The sequence below is a fragment of the Anas platyrhynchos genome, chromosome 19, assembly GCF_047663525.1.
Source record: "Anas platyrhynchos isolate ZD024472 breed Pekin duck chromosome 19, IASCAAS_PekinDuck_T2T, whole genome shotgun sequence".
In the NCBI taxonomy this organism is placed as follows: domain Eukaryota; kingdom Metazoa; phylum Chordata; class Aves; order Anseriformes; family Anatidae; genus Anas; species Anas platyrhynchos.
Window position 1 is genome coordinate 9,091,335 of NC_092605.1, and position 20,796 is coordinate 9,112,130.

The 20,796-nt window shown below is 50.9% G+C and overlaps 1 long non-coding RNA gene across 1 annotated transcript; it reads left to right on the forward strand.

Annotated features, from left to right (window-relative positions):
* LOC139999067 (uncharacterized) lies at positions 1-18,306 on the forward strand. Its single transcript, XR_011804091.1, has 2 exons — positions 1-2,776; positions 17,711-18,306. It is a non-coding gene; the product is annotated as an uncharacterized lncRNA (long non-coding RNA).
* The last annotated feature ends 2,490 nt before the right edge of the window (positions 18,307-20,796 follow it).

Genomic DNA, 20,796 nt, shown 5'->3' on the forward strand with positions numbered 1-20,796 from the left:
GTGAGAAAAATAGAGAAATCAGCAACCCCATCCCACACCCCCTTTTCTGTCAGGATCAGCCTCAAGTGGGGAATCTGCTCCGGATTGGGCTCCTCTTGAGCTGCCCCTGGGGTGCTGTGGAACCACCTGGAACATTCTGGAACTGACTGGAACCCTCCAGAACCACCTGAACCCTCCAGAACCACCAGAACGTTCCAGAACTAACTGGAACATTCCTGAACTGACCGGAACCCTCCAGAACCATCAGAATGTTCCAGAACTGACTGGAATATTTCTAAACTGAAAACCCCAGGAACTGACTGGAACCCTCCAGAACTGACTGGAACCCTCTAGAACTGACTGGAACGTTCATGAACTGACCCTGCCAGAACTGACTGGAACCCTCCAGAACCAGCCCTGTCTGGCAGGGTGCAGCCCTGAGGAGAGGCCCCTCACCGGCTGTTCCCAAGCGCTCATCGGGGCCCAGCATCCTCACAAAGTTCCCTCCTAAAAATGCCGTGAGTGTTGTTGTTATCCTCACAGAAAAACCTGCTTTGGGGTGGGGGTCTCAAGCACCAGCTCTCCATCACTTCCAGTGAGGCAGGTTATCCCAGCAGATGCCGAGCCTGGGAGCATCACAGCCAGACCCAGAGCCAAGGTGTCGGTGCCCACAACCCAGATACAGCCCACAGCTCGCTCCAAAATTCAGGATTCAGCCCCAGGACTGCACCACTGATGTCCACGTGGCCGGCAAGGATTTTAATCCCTGGGATTTGCAGCCATCGCAAGCGGTCGGATGTGAAACACGACCTGAGGAAGCCAGCAGCGGCACCCAGCCTGCTCGCAAGTGTTTCTTTCCAAGGGTTTTCAAATTCAACCAACACAGGGAAAAACAGCAAAACTGAAACCGTGGCCAACCTCCTGACCTCACAGCTCCACTCGCCCATGGATTCATTTCAAATCTGAAAGAGTTGCTGAGCGTTTCCACCTCCCCGCCATGGATCCAGGTGCAGCAGTGCAGGGCTCAGCTGGGCAGGAGAAGCAGGCGCGGTGCAGGGAAAGGAGGCTTCTCTCTTCAGCAGATGTCACTATTTCTTCTGGTTCAGCCTCAGGCGGAGGCCGGCACGGTGCCATCGCAGCAGGGCTGTGCTGAGCGTGCCGCGGTCCGGCTGGGATGGAAAACGAGAAGCCTCAGTGCGCTGCGGCCTCACCTCACTGCTGACGAGGCTGGATTTGCTGCTTAGGGAGGCATCAACTGACCTGACAGGGAAACGCACCAAAAGTTCAAGTTTCACCTCAAATCCGTCTCTTGTTGCTGTGGGATAGCTCGCGAGACTCAGCTATCCTCAAGAAGGAAAAATGCAGCTTTTTCCCCACTGAAGTCCCTGGTTCCCAGTGCAGTTTCCCCGTAATAGTCCTTTGACAAAATGCCAACGTAGGCAGACGAATGCGAAAACCATTCCTCTCTGTTTTCCACTGACTGGTTTAATTTTCACTTCCTGCCCACTTATTTCCTCCTAGCGAACCGTCCCTTAGTCCTGCAAGGGGGTCACTGACACTGGCCAGCAGTGCCTCCGTACAGCAATCAGGGACATGCCGTGAGGGACGAGGACTCAAGATGGCTCATGGGGCAGCAGCCCGTGCACCAATTACGCTTTTTCTCTCTAATTTACAAAAATAAGCATTTTGGAGGATACTCAGACTGCTTGATTTTAGCATAATCCCGGAACACCACATACCGCTGCTTTCAATTTATGGGCTGTCACCCCTTTGTTTAGCTCAGTCTTTCCTTAAAATAGAGAGGTTTAAATTGTTCCGAGGAAGGCTCTGATCCAGAATTTGCTTTTGTCACCCACTGTGCTTACAAGACCCAGAAATGTCAAGACTAATCTCAGTTTACATTTCTTTTCAATACCAGGATTTTAGCTGTTGCAGAGGGGTCCTGTTCCTCACAGAGGCACCAACAGCGCCTTGTCCCTGGTGGGACTCATGTTCTCCCCAGCTGAAGCCTGTTAATCAGCCCTAATTGACTGAGTCTCATCTGCTGGGTATGAGTGGCCCCAGTGGGGCTGTGCTGTCTTCTCCTCACTTACAAACAGAGGGTGAGATGGAAGCTTAGTGGGTGCTTTTTTTTCCCCCCTATGTTTAAGGAGGGTTTTTTGATGTGAACTTTTTTTTTTTTTTTTTTTTTATGATTGCTTTGAGACTCTGCCTGTAATGTTTATTTATAAAGTTTAGCTTAGCGTTTTTGTTTTGTTTTGTTTTTCCTTGCTTTGAGTAGGTTCTTGTTGACTCTTCTTCAGAGTAGCTATGCACGGTAGGAAACCTAAAAAGCTATTATGGGGATTGTTCTGGGTTCTTAGTAGTAATTCTTTGTGGCACAAGAAGATCATCTTGTGAAACGATGGATAGATGCAAAGTGTTCTTATCTGAGCTGAAATAGCAATGGAAGCCTCGCTGAGCTGAGGGGTGGCAGAGCCCAGCCTTGGAGGTGTCTGCTCTGCTCAGGGACACCAAGGGCTGCAGTAAGGATGGCTGCAGGACTGTGAGCCTGGGTACTGCCAAAAAGGAAGAACTTGGGAACATGGCACCAGGAGCAGAGCAGGACCCAGCCTTCATCATCTGAACAACACGTGAGACCACGGAGGAGCTGTAGGGGAGGCTGGTGCTAAGGCTGCTCTTCGCTCTCCTGTGGAGGAGTGCCCTTGCCCCAAGGGGCACGTTCTGGGGCTGGCTGGAGAGATGCAGCACTGAATTCACCAGCACAGCATCCTGAGCGTGTGGGTTCTCAGAGCAGGTAAGCTGCGCAGGCTTTGCCTGCTTCTTTTATTCTTGAGGGGAATAAAGTTGAAATGATGGAGTGTAAGCAGACTGCTGGGGCTAGGAATGAGGGGGCTGTGCCTTCTGAACAGGGCAGCTTGCTCCCAGCTCTCCTGTCTGCTGCTTACCCCAGGACTCTGGGGAGAGCAGAGCTGCAGTGCAAGAGGAGGGTTTTGACCTTTTTCTGTCCTTTTGAGCCTTTTTGAACTCTTTTAATTCAATTTATTTGTTGTGTCCAGGTCATGTTTGTATAATCCCTATAATTACAACTTCCTTGTGGTTAACACTTGGATGAGTTTGGTGTAAATAAGCTTATAGTGTTGTGTTTTTTGCTTTTTTTTTTTTTTTTTGAGAAGATAAGAAAAAGTAGGGACTTAAGATTTTTTACGTTTCATGCAATGTGCAAGGTACAGCCAGGTGGGAACTGTGCTGCGTGCCTGAGCTAAGCTGCTCTGCCAGGTACTGCTACCTGTGTTAATCTCTAAATTTAATAAATCCTGCAACTCTTGGCATGGTTTTTGGAAGCAATTTAGTAACTTGCAGAAACCAGCTGTGCCTCAACTGTTTGTGGCTCAGACTTCAGCTGTTCACCAACAAATGGCAATGATTGGAAAGCGGTGTCTGAGGTGGGTAATGCGGCTGTCTGCCTTGACTTCATTGCACCCTGTGGAGCGTGGCCTAATACCAAGAGGCTTGTGTGTAATTTGGGGCAGATAAGGATGCTAACTCTAAGATTGTAAGTGCTTGAATTCTTGTGTATGTTGTAATATGTGTTATACTATCAAAATTGCTCAACTCTGAGATAGCTCATATCATCACTGCTCAACAGCCCTGTTATCGCTCGTTAGCAGTTGTTCAGCGTACAATTGTCTTACACTTAATTATATTTTAGTGACTAATATCTCAACTCCTAGTTTTCAGGGCATTATATTGACAACTTGAACTATTTACTGCAGAATATAAAAAAGGAGCATTTGGCAATCATTTAAAATTGGGTTTGGCAGACCTTAAATATACAGGGAAGTATTTGGTTTCATATGGAAAGATAATGAGGCCAGGTGTTGCAGCTTGTCCTTGCTGCTGTGGGGTGCTCATGATGTTGGGGATGGTTCCTGTACTGTGATACCACTGGGAGCTCGGGTGGGGTATTGGCAAGAGACTTTTGGCCAAAAAGGTCATTTCTGAGGTAGGTTTCTGGGCTAAAGGACTGGACTGAGGAGGCGTAAGGGCAAGGTTTTAAAAAACTTGTTGAGAACTGAACTTTGGGGACTAAGTGGTTAATGCTTCTGCATAACCAGTGTGTGTGCTGTGGTTCACTGGCTACTACTGCTGCCTTCTGATGGCTGAGGGCTGGAGGAGCTTAAATTTCACTTTCTCCTGTCTGATAAATTTGCTGTAGGAATTGTCTTGGTGTGACCACCTGTAGGCTGCGACTCCACTGATGGGGCTCTGCAACAGGAAAACTGATCATAGCCTCGCTGCGTGGGCTGTGGTACGCAGTGAGCTAACGAAGGTCCCAGGTAATGACACGAATCCAGGCTTTCAGTAATCACTGCATGAATTTCTAGAGCTGCTGGTTCTCTAAGCATGTTTGAAATCACTTACCGAAACCTGTGCATTACTAATTACATGTGAAAAGCCAGGGAACCATGGACCAACTCCAGACAGATCGGTTAAAATAACCAGAGTCTGTCTGTCTTCAGTGATGCACTGCGCTAGGCTGGGGGAAATGCGGAATTACTTCCATCTGGCAAGGATGGCTGAAGCTGTTCTTGTTTCCCCAATTTGCCTTGGCATCCTGCAGGTCACTCGAGCAGACTGACATCGAACACTGCCTGCCGTGGGGTACAGGAGCCTTGCTGCTCAGAGTTCAAGGCTCTGGGTCATGCTTCTTGCTCAGGTTTCATAACTTCCTTCTGAGGCATTTGCGTTCACCTGGTACTTTGAAATGTCTTCATTTCAAATGAAGCCTTGTGCTGAGGCTTGGAGCAGTGGGTGTGAAGGTGCTAAGGAAGGGTGAAGGGCTGCTTGGTGCTGGTATCAGTGCACCCTGAGACCACTCAACTCCTCTGTGCTGCTGCCCGTGTTTCCAAGGAGGTTTTTGCATTGATTAGTTGGAGCACTAACAAAGTGTGCTCATCTGGGCTCTTGAGTTTTATTAATGTGCAACATCAAGAGGTTGGGATAATGAAGATATTTTAACAGCTCCTACAAATAAATCAGCCCCATGAACACGTAAGTTCATCTACACCTTGATGTCTGGTGCAGATGGCCTCAATTATAGCACTGCTGCGTGCTGATTTGTTCTGTTGGCGAGGCTGAAAAGGGCGATGCTGCTTTTCTTTGCTTGTGGGAAAGCCAGCGTGGTGCTGGGGTGGGAAGGGATGAGTCTCCAGCTGGCAGTGGGCACAACACACACTGTGGAGTGGGAAGCAGGCTTGGTTGGGATTGTTTTGGACTCTGATAACTGGGATGCATTTCTGAAAGCTGGCCCATTGTGGCTGGCAAAGCACTAATGAGGTGGGTTGGAGAGCCTGCCATGCTCTGCTCTCAGGAGGAAGGTGCCATGAGGCTCCCTGTGACAGCTTTCAGATTAATAAGCATCTTTGCCTCGCTGGCTGTGTTGCCTGATGCCTCCCTTCCCATCAGCCTGTTTCTGTGCTGCTGGCTGCCGTTGGGTACCTAGCTCTTGCTCCTGAGCATCCCTCGAGCTCTGGGGGGGGCTGGCAGCAATGTGGCACTTGCAGCCCTCTCGAGGTCCCCTTTGGGCTCCCTCCTCCTGGCTGTAGGGCTCTGGGATGGGACCTGGGAGCCTGGGGGGTGCTGCTGGGTTACCCTGAGCATCCCACAGAGGGTACTTGATCCCAGCTGTCCCGCTTCTTGTGGGTCCCTTGGGGACCTTCAGCAGATGTCAGTCTGCAGCTGGCTTCTTGCCACCCTCGCACAGGACTGACCTCGACTTGAGGCCGTTTCCTGAGCACGCAGTGGTTCTTGCATTCAAAGCTGATCACAGCTTTCTGAGCCCACACCAAGGGCACTTTGTGACTGTTTTGAACTTTTAGTCAGAACTTTGTGTCCGTGGTATCTTCTGTGATTGGATTCCATTTGGACTAAAGGCAGGTTTACAGAAGTAGTACATTCCTGCACTGAAAGTGCCCTGTAAGTGGAAGAAACACTCAGTGCCCAAGGGCTGTTATTTCGCTGCCTGTCACGCATGGGTTTGGGGCCACCATGTCAAGCCAGTTACCTGCTTTTTACTCTTTGACAAGGCTTTATGCTGCAAGATAAAGCAATTTTCACTTTGTTGAACAAAGGTGTCTTAGTCACCTAAAAATATATTGGCAGCAGACATGAGCACTCGCTGGAGGTGTTGCAGGGTCTGCCTCTGTGTGCAGCAGCCCCGGGGCACCCAGAGGAGTCCTGCATGCAGCAGGTCCTGCTCTGTGTGCAAGGACTGTCCCATAAGTCCTTCAAATAACCAAGCTGCTCCCCACACCCACCTGTAGCTGCTGTAAAATAAGGTGAGAGCCTGCTCCTGTGCTGAGGACAGCTGTGTGCTTGTCTGAGGGTGGGGGTGGCTTGGGGGAGCTCCTGGCTGCTTTTTGGGGGTGGTTTGCAGCCTGATAGCTGCTGCTGGGCATCCTGGTGGCATGGGGCTTCGCAAGAGCAGTTGGCAGGTGGCTGTGATCTGGAGCTGGGAGAGCAGTGCTTGTTCCCCAGTGGTTATTGCAGCCACCAAACCTCAGGGGGGTGCTTCAGCTTCCCTCAAGCAGCTGTAGCTGTAAGATGTCTTACAGAAAGAAAGAGTACCTATATATTTCTGTAACCAGTGTGAAGGGTTCGGTGTGCATCATCAGCAACGGGTTGTAGCAGACAAGGTGAGGATGAGCCCTCTGCAGCCTCCTTTGATCCTGGAGTGGCTTCTCAGCTCCTGTGCCAGCTGCTCCCTGGCTCGTGTGCTGCTGTGCATCAGGAAGCACCACTTAGTGTTCACGCAAGGACCGTGTCCCTCTGCTGGTCCCCAGACACCTGGGACATGTTCTGCCTCACATATAGCTTCAGAGTAGTTCACATCAGTGTGCAACTAAGTTAAATTAACACCATTTAATCCCACTTATTTTAGTTGAGAGCACCGAGGACTGGCACTACAAATGTCCACCTCTGAGGCTTTAAAAGCTAAAAGATGTTCTTGTCCTGAACTTTGGGGGACAGGATGGGAGGTAATCTTTGTACATAGTACTCAGTCTCGGAAATGAGAGCAATGCTGCTGCCGTGAATGGAAATGTTTCTTCCTCCTAAAAGCTTAATTTTCCTTCTTTTAGGGGGGTTCAAACTGTTCCTGAGGTCTGTGAGTAGCTGTAGCCATGGGGAGGTTTCTGCAAGAAGCTGTTCCAGCAGAAATGGCTGTGCAGCATCAACTTGAGCCAAAAGTAACTTTATCCTAATACGTGGAGAAACTATTTTTCCCTCTGCGTGCTCCTAAAATGAGATTCCATCTCTGCCTCTCCCTGAGCAGGCTCTGCAATACCTGCTAGCACGCTGCCCTGTGCGCGGGGAGCAGCATCAGGAGGGAGCACATCCTGCTGGTTAGCAGTAATCCCAGCAGCACACAGCAGCATCTGGTGTGGGAACAGGTGAGGTGAAAGCCCTCTGATTGTACCTGTGCTTTCAGAGGTAATGCTGGATATAGAAACCCTTCTGTTGTGTGGTGCTGTAACAGGGTGCCTGCAGTGAGCTGATACGGCTTTGTCCAGCTCTGCTGTCAAATAGGTGCAGCGTGGTGCCTGCAAGGGGGTGGCAGCGTGTGGGGTGGGGATGGTTTCATTCTGCTCTCAGCTCCCAGGTGGGCAGGAGGAATGGCTACAGGCAGGGTGCGAGGGCAGGAGGTGATTCCTTCCTGCTTCGGGCAGGGGCAAGGCCAGAGATGCTAAATTCATCCACACAGCTTTAGTATTGGGGCTTTAAAAGAATACTGAAAACTTGGAAAGCATTAGAAGGAAATGCCAAAATGCCATGCAGGGAGGGAATGTGAGAACTCAGTCTGCTTAGTCCTTATCAAACGAAGGGCCTGGTGACTTAATTACACTGTTAAGTACTTTCCCAGATAGCAAAAAGTACTTTAATCCTGGGGGGGAAAGCACAATGAAAGCCTGTCTGATGGATATAATCAGACCAATACAAGCTGGAAAATACTGTGTGGTCTGCTAATGGCTTCTGCCCCAAAGGGGAAAATGTCTCCTGATGGTTGGTTAAGCCAATTCATGCCATCCCAAGTGCCTGTTTGGCTGATGAGGTGATACTCATTAGGGCAGTCAGCTGAGAAGGGGCATTTCCTACCCCAAGATGCAGGGAATGGGCTCCCTTGTTGGCACTGTGGGGCTGCAGGGCCCAAGTTCTGGGGCTGCTGCTCCCTAGGGCTGTCTGTCTGTCTGTCCTCTTGCCGCTGGCTGGGGTGTGCTGGGGCTGAGGCCTCAGCCTCCGTGGTCTCTGGTGTCTGGAGGCCGTTTTCTGAGCTAGCGCTGAGCTTATTGGAAGCAGTTGGTCAAAAGCAGGCTGTGCCTCATACACGAGCAGAGAAATACTTCTGCTGGCTCCACTCTTGCACTTTTATCACTGCTGGCATTAAAAGGGCATTTTCTCCAGATTATTCATGCACCACTAATAACTCCGCAGTGTCCTACGCTAGATCCTGCTTTCAGTTGCACCCAGCTCTTCAGTTGCACCGAAGCCAAGGGAGCTGTACCAACAGATCTGGGGAAAGGCAGAATTGGATATTAGATCAGTTTGCATCCACTTCCAAAGCATGTCTACAGAACAGGAACAGCACGAACCCCAGTGCTGGCATAATTCCATTTAAATGACATGTCTGCAGATGGAAAAGCTGCCAGTGGGTTTGTCTGGTGGAGTAGACAGAGATGGAGCACGAGGCTTAAAGACCTGATAAAAGAAGCTAATGTGGTTTCTTAGGAAATGGAGGTGAGAGGTGTGTGGGTTAAGTGGATCTCCTGCTGCAAGCTTGAGGAGCCAGCAGGGCTCTGAGATGGGATCCGGGGAGCAAGGTAACAGCCACCTAAAGTCCTGCTCCCTCTGTGCTTGCCCTGAAGCTGGGGGGACGCCAGGTCTGGGCCCGTGGGCAGGGGTGCAAGTGGGTTGATGGGCTGTGGCCTCATTCCCTGATGGGAAGCCTTCAGGGAGGCACAGCTCGAGGCCCGTTTGCGAGGAAATGGAGGGGCTGCCTCTGGCACTGGCAACATGACCTGCAAACAGCCCCACGGGGCTGCAGGCAGCTCGTTTCTCCTCTCAGCTCTCAGCGTGGCTCCAGAAATCTGATCATGCCTTGGAGGAAGGATCCTCGTTTAATTAAGTTGTGTGTGATGGGAGGTAACTTTGAATGATTTCCTTTGGTAGCTGCTCTTGCTTGGGGAATGGTTTGCCTTGTTCTTAATGAAACCTCTCCCTTCTGCTGCGCATGGAAAACTTTCCATCTTCATTAGTTTCCAGACAGACCTTCCCGAGATGCCCTTGCTTAGGGGCACCAAAGGTCACCGTTTGGTTTTAATGGAGAACTAAAAGTAGCAACAAGACATCCAGCCCCCATGCAAGCAAGTACATAAACTGGATGCCTCAACCCAGAGGCTGAATGCTTCCTCAGGGTGAATGCAGACAGCTCAGGAGGTGCTGGGTGCCCAGGGGCAGGATTGCAGGACTGGGTCTTGTGCTTTCAGCACCCAGTGGTGCTGGTGTAGCAGAGCTGCAGCTCTATGGCAGCACAAATAAGGCGTGTGATGAGGCAGCCCCATCCTGCAGGTCACAACTTAGATATAAATGAAACTAAATGTTCCTAGCATGTCTACAGCACGTGGTGTTAAAGAACGGGGGAGCTGGGACCAAGTCACACATGGCAAATCCCAAAGGCTGTGCTGTTGTGGGATGAGGTGGGAGCTGCCCTGGGCAGTCCCCAGGGTGATGTGCCCACAGCTCCAGCTGTGCAACGAAGTGGCAATAAGGAGCAAGTGCTACAGGTGCTTGTGTTGACTTTGGGTGTAGAGCAGGGAAAGCTCCTCTCTTCTGTCACTAATTCTCTATCCTAATTTCTTTCTCCATTCAATTTGGGTTTCCCAGCAGCTGCCTGCTAAATTCCAGGCAGGTTTTATAACTGGCCTCATTTCCCTGGGGCCTCAGCAAAAGCAAAGCAGCTTTTGTTATCTCATTCCTCCTGAAACTTTTATTTCCTGATGAAGAATAAAACTTTTTTTTTTCTGCTGCCTTTGGTTCTTCCAGGCCTGGCTTGTGGGGTTCTCCAGGGGCTGACAGGAGATGGGAGACATCTCAGCCCTCAGCTGCGTGACTGCTCAGTTACTCTGAGCTTGTGCTGTGTTGCTAATTTCTGGTGATGTAGTTAATTAGGAGTCACAAATACTGACTTTGGATTTCTATATTTATGTATTTCAGTGTTGGGAAGTAGCTGGGACAGCAGCTTTGGCTCCTGCTGCCTTGTGGGAAAAGGGCCCTTTGGGTTAAGGACAAGTTGAACCCCATCTTCATCCTGCAGGGCCCTGTCGTGTTCCTGTGCCCCTGAACCTGCTGTGGGTCTGTGCTGCCTCTGCCTGCTGGCCAGCTCTGCCTTGTGCCTGGGGCTGGCAGCATCAGCTTTAGCCGGATCTCACCTACTGCAGTTCTGCTGAACAACGGAGCAGGTTCCAGTGATGGAGGCTGGATCCTGCGTGCCAGGATGGGACATAACAGGGGGCTGCAGGCAGCTGTGCTGGACAAATATGCCGTTTTTTTGAGTGATTTGTCTGATCTAGGCATGGCTGTTGCCCTGTGAGTGATGCCCTCCTCGCCCTGGAGATGCCAAGTGCTCCCAGTTTCCCCCAGCATTTTACCACTTGCTGTGACTGAGCACAAAAGCGCCTTGTACACATCCTTGGGTAAGAGCATCTCATCTCGGGAGCCTGAGGGCTCCTCACTCCACATAAATTGGCAGCATCAGCCCTCGTTGCTGAGCAACCTGTGGGCAGCCAGCAGCAAAGGAGGTGGCTGGAAATTAGAGAAGGATCCACGTCCCCTGCTGAACAGGACGATGCTCTAATCAAGGTCCTGGCCCTGGATGCAGATTGCAGCCTGGTTCAGTCGCCGCTTTTAATGCGAGCCCTCGATAAGTGTTTATAATCCCGTAGTGCTCACAGCTTCCATCAAATACTTCTTGCATTTGTTCCTAGTGCTTTGATCAGGGTAATAAATCCCAGCCCCGTTGGCAAATTGAGCTTCACTTAGAGAAGGCTTGGAGTGCAGGTAGTGTTGATGGTACGTGTTGCTCTGCTGGCTCCTGGCTCCCTGCAGCTCCGCAGGGCTGTGCCACCTTTCCCTGGCTGGCCTCAGCAGTGCCACTTGCCTGCTTTGGGGTCATCCCCAAGGAGGTGAGAGGTTTCTCCTCTGCCTCTTGGGCTCTCTGAGCCACGCAGCCCTGTGCTGAGCCACTTCAAAATTGAGGTCAGAAGTCCCCAAAAGAGCTGGACCCAGTGCCCATCACTGAGTAGTGAGGCTGCAGCCAGCTAAAAGAAGGTGAACAAAGCTTCTGCAAGGGTCCCACCAAGGACAGATGTCCTCCTTGTCCCTGGCTCTGGGTGTCCTGTTAGAAAGGTGCTGCCTAGGATAGCCAGCGGGGGAAAGTGCATTGGGTGTCACTGCTCATGAGAAAAATCAGCTGTCCCCTGGCCAAGAATGGGATTTGACTGGGGACTGCCTCGCCTGTGCTCTCCGGGGGTGCAGATTCCACCCCAGGCCTGGAATTGGCACCTCGGTTTGTGTCCAAAGGATGCTGAAAGGGAAGAGCTGCTGTAAGGGAGCAGGTCTGCAGGGCTGGGAAGTGTGATGCTCCTGAAATCCCAGTGTGACATCCAGCAAGCTGTCACCTGCTGCAAGCTCGGTGCCAGCTGAAGGACAATCCACTTGAGATGGATCTGCATGGCTTCTCACCATCCTGTGCCAGCTCCCAGCTGTGCCATCCCAGTGCTACCTGTGTGGGATTTCCACAGCTTCCTTCATGTGTGGGTCCCTCAAAATCCTGCATTGGCTTTGCATGTTGCTTCTGAAGGCTAATTTGATTTGCATGGTTCTAAATATTTTGATCTGTTCCTGTTCACTTTCTGCCTCCACCCCTGACCTGCCTTGCGCTGACTTTGTGCTGGCAGCAGCCTCCAGTTCCACATCCCCTGCCATTAGGGGACACCTCGTTATGAACATCTACATGCCTGATGTACAACCTCGTAATTACTGTGCGATTTCACACCCAGGTGAATGTACTGCAAGCTCATCCAGTCAGGTACTGTAATAATTAATCTGCAAATGAAGCTTGCTTTTAAATTAATCCATGTGTTATAGCAGCGTGATGGGTAACTGCTCACTCAGTGTGAGACTGGTGTTGCTCGTTCCCCCCTCCAACTAAACCATGGTGGCTTTAATGCTGCTTTTGTCCCGTTGTGCCAAAGCAAAGATATCTTTGGGCAGTGAGAGCGAAGGGTGAGGTGGTGTGGGTTACTGGAAGCTTTTGGGGAGCCTGCTGCTGTGCATGCTCTGCTCAGCTCTTCAACCACTTTCTTTTTCTAGCTCTTGCCTGCACCAGGATCTGTTTGGGTGCCCGGGTGGTTTTGCTGGGGAAAGATCTGCTTTAATTTTGTGTGCAGCTTCCACAGGGCTCATGTCCCCTATCAGCTAGGTCAGTCAGTAGGTCTTGCATGAGCAGTGCTTGGTATGGGGACCTCAGAAAATACCAAATGCCTTTCTGTTTCTCTGTAGCTTTTAAGACTTTGGGAGGACACACGGGTTCGTGCCTTTAGGAGGACCTCTTTAGGAGGTCAAAAGCTTCTGGGAACTGAGTGCTGTCAGCAGTCAGTTCAATGCTTCTGCAAAGCCAGAATTTCTGTATTTCACTGCAATATGGGATTGGTCTAAATTTTAAACCCTTCCTGCCTTTCTGTGTTTGCTTTCCCCTCAAGTGAACCCTTTCAGGGCTGCTTGTTAGTTCATCTCCATTTGAACGGGGTCCCAGGAGTGCTGGGTGTCTGTAATGCTAAACACCACCCTGTGGGTTATCTCACCCTGGCAGTCCCTTGCATTGTGGCCCTTTCTCCCCTTCCTCCTGCAGCTGGGAGCCCAGGTCCCACTCATTCATTCATTAATCCCTTTCATTCTGTGCTCGTTTGTTCCTATCCTCTGCAGCATGGGGAGAAAATTGCAGTCCCAGGAACAAATAAGAACTCTTCTCATCTTTGGAAATAAAAGCCGGGCCATTTAAATCATTTGTTCTCTGAGATTTGCCTGTGTGCAGATGAGAAGGAGGCCTCCTATAATGGACTCGGAGCCTGAGTGCTGAGCAAGGACAATAGGGGAACCCATCCCTACTGCTTTTGTGTTGCTCCCTGCCCCTGCGAAGGGGATGAGATGAAATTTCCAGGGCAGACGGATCAGCTTTAATGATGCACCCCTGTGCTGCTCAGCAGATGTAATTAAAGAGAAGAGGTTTGCTGCCTTCTTGAAGGCTGCAGAGTGATGCTGTGGCTCCTGCCATGCAGCACGTCCACCACTGCTGTGTTTTTTCCACTTGTGCTCTGGGGGTGTGCTGGGATGTGGGGCTGTGCAGTCACGGATTTGCCTGCTGGGGCACTGACCCTTGTCCTGGTGGTGTGTGCGTGGAGAGCCCTGGCAGCTCTGGAGGGGATGGGGTACAAGCCCAAGTGTGTGCTCCCTTCTGATGGCCATCACATCTCTCTGGGGGTCACATCTCCCCCAGCCTTGTGCCAGCTGAGCCCTTTACTGAAGTTTGCCTTATTCTGGGACCAAGGAGAGACACTGGAGCTTGCCCTGCCTGGCTTCCCGTGCTCAGCTGGGGCAAAGTGTGTCTGCAGGGAATGGGCTGTGCTGAGCTGGGCGAGCTGCAGGCGTGGGGTGGCTTGTAGCCCAGCTCCTGTCTGTGGTGTGGATGTGGCTACTGGGGAGGTAAGGGATGTGGTGGGAGGAGGCTTTGGGAGCTTGCTTTGTTGCACATGGGTGGGTGGAGGCTGATCTTGTTCTCCTGCAAGGGCACAGCAGAAGCCTGTGGCTGGAATCACTGCTCCCAGGATGGACATGAACAAGCTGCTTAGCTTCTGTAACTCATTACGTCATCCTTTGAATGCAAGCTTCCCAGTTTGCAGGGTGCTGATTGTCAGGTGTTTGAGATGCTCTGGAAGTGTCTGCTGCCTTCTGAAGTGTCCCTCTTTAAAGCTCGGCAGATCCTTGGATGTCTTGTCCCTGCTTAATGCAAGGTACTTCTGGCTCGAGCACTCATGTTTAATGTCATGAAACTTGTGGGAGTAACGAACTCTGGGAACTGCTTATCTGTAGTTAAAGTATTTGGAAATAAGTGTTTTTGTCCTGGAAACCAAGTGATATCTTGCACTTAGCAAACAAAACTAACTCATGTCATCTCAGATGTCGTGTGCTCACAAAACTTCTGGAGCAACCTTCAGAGCACAAGTTTAGTGTATAACTGACAGGGCTTAGGTAACACTGCTTTTTGGAGGGCAACACAGGGAGTTAATTCTCACAAAGTGAGGATAAGTCTGCTTTGGTTTTGCTTTGGGTGAGCCCTTTCACTCCATCCCACCCAAGTGAAGCGGTGCTGCCGCTTCTGGAGGAAATAGCTTACCCATAGGATAAAGCAGATCGTTACCTGGCACTTGCAGTCCTTCCCTGCCTCTCTGCTGTTGCCTTTGTCCCTGGTGTGCTTGGGAAACTGGCCAAGCTCACCTACCAACTCGAGAGGTTTGTCTGCCACGGTGCTGGAGAGCAACAACCTCTGGAAACCTGTCCTGAGCTGCTGCCTGACGGCGTGCTCATGTCTGGGGCTCACTGCATGGGGATGGGATCGCTGGGATCCCTCAAAAGGTGACTGGGGCTCTTGAGAGCTGTTTGCCTACGGTGCTGTTCAGGAAACTCAGCCTTGCCTCTCCCTTGCCCCAAATCTCTTCCACCTTTCCCCACCCCTAATTCTCCAGAGGCAAAGGGATCAGTCTCCATCTTGAGCTGAGCAAATCGAGCTGTTGTGAGCAGCTGGGGGCAGGATCCTTCCTGCAGGATGCAGTGCCTGGAACTGGGCTGACCTCAGCTGCAAAGGGTATCTCGAGCTGTATGTTTCTGGGAGGCTAAAGCTCACCCAGGGCCTGGCAGCTGTGTGTCATTCACCTGCGGGTGCTTGTGTGCCAGTGCCCTGCTCCTCGCTGTGGTTGGAGGCAAGTGTGCAGCCCCATGCTGTGCTGTGGCCGGTAACTCAGCCACTAAAGCAACACTTCCACTTGTTTAAAAACACTGCACTAAAAATATCTCTGCCCCTGCAAGCCAGACTGACTGCAGGAGTTGTTGGGCAGCAGGCTTGGCTTGCAGGGGTGCTGAGCAGGCTGCTTAGCATGACAATGGAGCCCTTTCATTGCTCCTGTGCAACAAGTGCAGGGTGGGTGAGATGAGGCTGCTTTGTGATTCACAGCTGTGTCACAGGTGCTCTGACTGGAGGTGTCCCCACCTTAGTTCAGTCCTCTTCCTCTCACTCTGAGGCCTAAATCCGAAATTTAGCCCCTGGGAGCTCAGAGGTGTCCTTCCACAAGCACCTTGGTGGGTAATCCCTGCTGGAAGAGGTTTGGCCTCCTCCTCATGCAGCTGCCCTGCAAGCAGAGCCCAGGTTGGGTTCAGTGTGTGCCGATTAACCCCAAACTGTGAGCCGTGTGAAATGCAGTGCTGCTGCCCCATCCGTAGTGTGGGATGACCTGGCCCTGCTCAGATGTGGAGGATTTTCTGGTTTTGCAGCTCTTTAAGGATAAAGGCCATGAGTTGAGCCTTAATTGTGGCTTTAAATGAATTTAAATCTCTTGAAAAGGCTGCAGGTAAAAATAGAGCTCTGGGAGGAGGAAGTGCCTTGCTGCAGGGGCAGCTGGTTTGGCAGGCTGGACTTGAAGATTTGGGGTGTCTGTGGAAAGGCCGGAGCTCGGCTGCCTTTGTGCAAGGTTAAAAGTGGTTGAGGAGCTGTGGCTGCTGCTGGGCGAGGTCTCTGTTTCAGCTGGAAGACTGAAATGGCTGCCACAGGCTGCCGGGGCCATCCCCCTCCTCCGCCAGTCTGCAGCGATGCTGCCTGCCTGCTGCTTCTCCACTGCTTTCGTTCATCAGAGAAAGGAGCTTCTTGAGCTGTTGCTTGGTTTCTTTGGAGGAGAAATAGGCAGGGAAATGCTAATGGGGGAAAATAGAGCACTTCCCCCTCACTGGTTCTCTTTGCTTTGAGGTAAAATGCACTCAGGCTCCTGGGAGGAAGAGGAGTGCCTTGGATGTGGTTGTCTCAGTCCTGCTTTTTTTTTTTTTTGTTGTTGGTGTAATTTCGTAGCCTGTCTCTCGAAAGGCCTTGCTGAGGAGGCAGGGTGTGAACTTCATGTGAAGGTGCTGTAAGCAGCACTGCCTACAGCAGCGGCGTGTCAGGCTGCATGGTTTGTAGTCCCAGCCTGGCTGCCTGGCTTGATTTCTGCTACTGCCCTCTCTGTCAGAGGCAGTTTGCTCTCAAGGTGGATTAAAATTTGTGATCCCAGGGAGATTCATCACAGCCGGTGTGCACTCCACTGATGCTGACCCTGTTATGGCCAAGCTGAAATGCCAGGGGTTGGGCCCCGTTGTGCCAAGCACCACACAGATGTGGGATAGTTAAGGTTAAAACCCCAAATGACTCAGAAGCAAGTGTTTTTTGGGGGAGGGTGCTCACAAACACCTCTGACACTGGAGAGCTGAGCAAATTGCTGTAGTCTAGCCTTGCAGCCCCAGAAAGGCTGGTTTCCTCTGCTGTCAAAAAGTAGCTTGGAGGAGTTCTGGAGGAGCAAAGATGTTCGCTGTGTTTCTGGGTTATGAATGGTGTCACTTCTGTCTGATCTTCCTGAATTCTCAGGGGCGGTGGCATTAAATGGAGTAGTAACAAGTCCTGTATTTATCTTGCATCATGCCCAGAAGTCCAGAAGAGATCTGGGCTGCGAGTTGCTGTGCTAGGTGCACACTAAACCATAACAACCCCCTGGGCTTCCAGCCCTTGCTGCTTGGAGGAAGCATCTTAAAACCAAGAAATGCACAGGGGCTGCTCAGTGCTGACGGGTTTGCATGGAGGCACTCGTCGCTGCGAGGCCAGCCTGCACCACGGAGCCAGGCAGGATGAGCCCTGCTCTCTCTGTGGATGCACGGGACATCGCTGGCAGCTCGTGGAGCAGAGCCAGCCCAGGAGCTCCTCTCCTCACCTGCAGGCCCTGTGGGAAGCAGCGTGGGCAAACCCCGGCTTCCCAGCTGTATTTGTTACACTTGGCAGCAAGGGCCTTTTCCATTCTGCCTCTGTGTGAAGCCTGAACATCTGGGGGGGAGCTAAAACTTGGTAACAGCATCAACAGGAGCTCTGTTCTCTTCTCTAATGACTCACTGATATGGCTATCAGCTCGTTACTGTGCTGCTCTGCCTAAATGGACAGTTAATTTGCTCATAGCAGGCACTACTAGTTTGCATCCCTTATCCGCTGTTATTGATGTAACTGCACCCAGCCACAAATTAATTGTCTGCTGCTTTGTTTGCTCGGAGCAAATTGCTTGCAGATGTATCATAAATTCATAGATGGTAGATGAGAGTGGCGAGGTGCCGTGTCCTCTCCAGCCCTGTGTACCAAACTGATTGTCTGATTAACAGCCCGTGGTGCTCGGAGGGAGGGAGGGAGGTGTGCTCGGGAGCAGAGTTGTCACAGCCCTGGGGGCCGACAGCTTTGGTTGAGGAGCTTGAGGGGATGGTGCTGGGTAACCTCTGAAGGTACTGGCTGTTTGCACAAGTAGCTCGGTGTCACCGTCATCGTTCTCCCTACTGCATGCAGCTGGGGTGTGATGCAGAGGTGCTGGGGTGAAGCCCTGCAGGAAGAGCTGGGGGCGAGCCGTCATCATCCCGCTACTGGAGCCAGACTCGTGGCTGGGCTTGAAGTGCTTGGACCTGCGCGCAGGCTGTTTCTTCAGCTGGTTTGTCTTCACCCAGCAAAAGTGAAGTATTCTGCCCTGTCTTCACGGCATTGACAAAAGTCTAACATCAATGATCTTAAATTAATGATATGTTGAAAGCTCAGGGCTAAAGGAGCTGGAATTAATATCCTTGAGACCTGTCTAGTTCTGCCTCTTCTGACACCTCCTAATTTTCCATGTAAATTGCCTTATGGATCTTTGGCTCAAAGGCTGCCTTGTTTGCTGGGGGAGTCTGGCATGTCTGCTAGGAAATTATCCAGCGTAATGGCAGGGTTATAATTGTGCTGCAGCTATTCAGACCTGCCTCCCCTGCGTGGACGCCCTATCTGTGACTATTTGAATAATCACATTTGTAGCAGTTCAGCGTGCATTTCTGGTTTGTTAATACCCTACCCCACGATGTGATAGGCCCGTGTGTGCACAGTTGTGCTCGTAATAAAACGCGTTTAATCCTTTTGTTGTATTGACTCCACTTTGCATGAACAGCGGAGACGGTTCCTCTGCACACACCTGGAAGAATGAGCTCAGGCTTCGGCTGATCCATGGAAAGCAAATTCACCCGGAATTTTGCAGGGAGTGGATAAAGGTGTGAGCACAGCTGCAGGGAAATGGATTCAGAAAGTGTTGATTCACTCAGTTCTGGATGTTTTGCTGTACAATCTGGCTTCACAGAAAATGAAATGTGGGATTTGACTTTTTAAAATTAGTCATACAATGGGGGGAGAAGCTGTGCAAGTCATTCAATCAGCCGAAATTCATTCAGCTTTTAAATTAAGAAAAGTCTATTGACTGTCTGTGCTTTCAGTGCTGCTGACCTTGATGGCTGCGTAGCACAGAAGAGAACTCGTCGCACCAAGCTCTTCACACAAATAGAGTAAATAAAAATGAGGCGCAGAAGAGCCAGCGTCCCTTCGTGCTATGTTTGCAACTGGAAAAATCCCTTCATTTTCACGCAGCACCTCTCTGTGCTTCTAAGGCCAGAGCTGAAGAGCCACGGTAGCATCAATAAGCTCACAGAGGAGGGGGAAGCCTTGCTGGGAAGGTGTCCCTGGCTGAGCCTGGAAGGGGGTTGCAGAAAGGAGCCTGCGTGAACAGAGGCGCAGCCAGGTGCGTGCCCGTGCTGCAGGCTCAGGGGGCTCTGCCCTTTCCCCAGCAGATCTGCTCCCTGGGCTGGTGGGACGGGCTCGGGCTCAGCCCTGTGGAACCTGGCAGCTGCTTTCAGGCAGGTGTGTGAGGGCGGGGGCCCTTCCGACAGCAGGAATGAGAGTGAAGAATTGCTTGGTTCAGCCGTCTGACTTCAGGGATAGCTCAGCAGAGGCTGTGGGCACCGGGTTCATTCTGGCCATTGAATTGTTTATCAGGTAGGGAGTTAGGATGGGAACGGGCAGGCCAAAAGCTTTGCTACTGAGGCAGGATCTCTGTAGGCTGGAAGGTGGCTGTGTTGGGAACATCCCCTTGCTGACACCGAATGCTGCTTTGGGCTTTGCTTCTGTTCTGTTTTGAGTTTGTTCTACAGGGTGTTTTGGCAGCAGTGAGGCCAGGGCATGCTCGGGGAGGGGAGCCTGAACAGGCACCTATGCTGGCTAAAGAACAGGCTGAAAGCAGCCAAAATCAACTGCCTTGACAGAGCTACTAACAAGAGAAAGAAGAATGCAATAGATCTTGGTTTAAAAAAAAATATCACCTCTGGTTTTAATTAGTTTTAATAATTACATTTTCAGTCAGCCTGAAAGACTCAATCAACTTTTATTTTCCACCCTGGGAGAAAGTAGCATGATCTAACTTCTGGAGGTGGTTTATTTAAAAAGAACCAAACCCACGGGTTTTCTTTCATAAAACACCAGGAAGATTTTTTTCCCCTGTTGACTGCTCTTCCCTTCATGCTGAAACTGTGTGGCTCACTGAATCTCCAGTGCCCACTGCTCCTCCTGGAGCTTAAAGCAAACCTCTGAGAGGTGCTGCTGGTTTCTCTTTGTATCCTCTGAGTTGCCCAAACAGTGCTGAGTGGTCTCTGCAGTTCCTTAAAGCTTCCTGGCATCTCTGTCCCTTCCCCATGTATCACCACCCTTGGTTATAGACCTCTTTTATCACATAAGAGACATCTTTGATACAAAGTTGTACAGCTTTGACAAGTGAGTTAACATCGTGATCCTAGAAGCTGATGCAGCCCTAGGTGTTGTGACCCCAGAGGTTGATGCAACCTTTTCCAGCAGCCTAAAAGGAAACCTCCAAGTAGAAGCCCATGGGGAGAAGTCAGGTCAGGAGCAAGGAGGAGAAAAGCCAGTGTCACACTATTTCGGGTGCTTTTACTGTGTTGTCATCCAGGGCAGAGCCTCTGAAGTGCCAACAGCTTGTCTCCTTTTAAACTGGTGTGTGTGCACGTGTGGTTGTCCTGAGCTGACAAACCAAGCTAGGCAGATGGCTGGAGAGGTGCCGTTTCATCTCAGTCTGCAGAACAAAGCTGTAAATAAACCTGGTGAGCAAATTGCAGGGGAATGGTCAGGATCTGATGTGTCTTGTTGGAATATATCCCCACTGCTATGAGCACCCATTTCTCTAGCTGTAGAAATGGGGATAAGTTCACTTCTGCCCAGCTCTACCAGCTCTGGGAAGGGAGTTATTAATGCCTCATTATGTGGCCCAGAGGGTGGTGCAGAAGTGCAACCTAAGACAGTTTTGCTAGCTTCAAAAATAGGAGAGCATCTGCTAATCAATACTCGCACCCATTCCCTCTTATCCCAAGCAGCTACAGCTCGAGTAAGGCTATTATTTTTTCCCCCTCTAGGTGTTTGCTGTTCTCACTAATGCATCCTGAAACAGCCAACGGCGCCAAAATGTCAGATGTGCTCTGAAGCAGCAGGATGGGGAACAGAAACCCCTCACAGAGCACCTGCTCCAGCTGGCCCCGTTCTGTGGCACTGCCCAAGTGCAGGCAGGCATTTTGCGA